General features: G+C 41.3%; 1 protein-coding gene across 1 annotated transcript in view; it reads left to right on the top strand.

The window, feature by feature from the left end:
- The window catches only part of LOC109307445 (cytochrome P450 4B1-like), a 27,067-nt gene that overhangs the window by 23,577 nt on the left and 1,990 nt on the right, over window positions 1-1,500 (top strand). The window lies entirely within an intron of this gene.

A 1,500-nucleotide genomic window follows, 5' to 3' on the forward strand; every position in this document is an offset into this window, starting at 1 on the left:
GTACTTGTAGTCGTGTGCAAACCGATGTGAGTTACAGGGTGGACGGATCACTCGCTGTGGAGGTAGCTCCCTGCAATTCATCTCCTCAGCACTAGGTGGGGCAGAAGAGCTAGTAACCTGTTTAGATTGATCAAGCAGCTGCTCCAGGATAAAACTGACTGGCGCTGTGGGCACGTACTATTAATTTACTAACCATCGTTAGTCCTAAGTATCCAAAGAATAGCTTTATTCCGAAGTGGAGTAACTTTCCACATTATGGGGCTGTACTGTACATCATGTGTCTGCTCCACATTTATGCTGATATCAAGTTGTTCGTGTGTCCTGTATCCATACCTTATATTATACCACTATAGTTACATTGATATAATTCCATTTTAAACACCCTTATTCTTAAACCAGTCCCAAAGGAATAAGCCATACCAGAAGACAACACTCTTACTCTGGAATAAGAGCATCCATACAGGTACTGGTGTAAGACAGGAAGGATTTGGGTTTGTGCTTCCAAAAACAAAATACAAAAAGAAAAAAAGAAATAATAATGCCATGGACCACATCTACACAAGACACTGCCTGCACAGTTGTTACTGCACTGTCATTTAGTACTTGCATAACCAAGTACTAAATGACTGCACAGTAACCAATGTTACTACACAGTAGCACCCTGGCATGGCTTCTGCGTGATGCCGATGGCATAGTAGCTCATTACTATTTCACAGTAGCACCATGTCGTGGTTCATGCCTTGCAACACTACTGTGCAATACTAACAAGCTACTGCACAGTAGTAATGAGCTCCTGTGCAGTAAGCATCTCGTGTCGATGTGGCTATGGAGCTGTAAGCATACAAACCAGGCTGGTCAAGCGTCTCTCTCCAGGTTGTGGATGAAGTAGATACCTTGCTTTCTGGCATATTGCCAGCAGCTTCAAGCCTTACAGAGGTACCAAAGCTACTTGATAAACCTTACGGCAAAGAATCAATGTCACTGCTCCAGTGTCTTGAATGCAGTGACACTTAACATTTGCAATATGAAGAGAACTCCTTTCATTTTAACCACTATATATGACATGCTTAGATTGCATAAATGTAGAGATACATATATTTTAATGGCCAAAGGAATGTCACAGCCTAAAGAACCACAGCACCAACCCCTTAGTTTTTAAGCTATACTATGTCAGGAGGCATAATCTGATGGTCCTAGAAGAGGGCATCAACTGATGAGATGCAAGGAAATCACCCTCATTCTCTGATCAGTTCGAGGAAAAAAAATTAGCAAATGGGTTTGTCTAGCACTCAGAAATCACCTGTGAAGATAAGAGTGCAGAATGTGTGCGTCTACATGAGACATGTTAATGCACATTAGCCTTATTTAATGAAATTTATGGGTGCACGTCAACACATGTGTGCCCTTAATGCGCATTAAAAATGGCAAAATTAGAGTAATCGTGCCTAAACTTGACGCCTGAAAATGCAGGTATTAAATTTAGACATGATTAGTCAAAGC

The sequence above is a fragment of the Crocodylus porosus genome, unplaced genomic scaffold (genome assembly GCF_001723895.1).
Source record: "Crocodylus porosus isolate Cpor-Errol unplaced genomic scaffold, CroPor_comp1, whole genome shotgun sequence".
Lineage (NCBI taxonomy): Eukaryota > Metazoa > Chordata > Crocodylia > Crocodylidae > Crocodylus > Crocodylus porosus.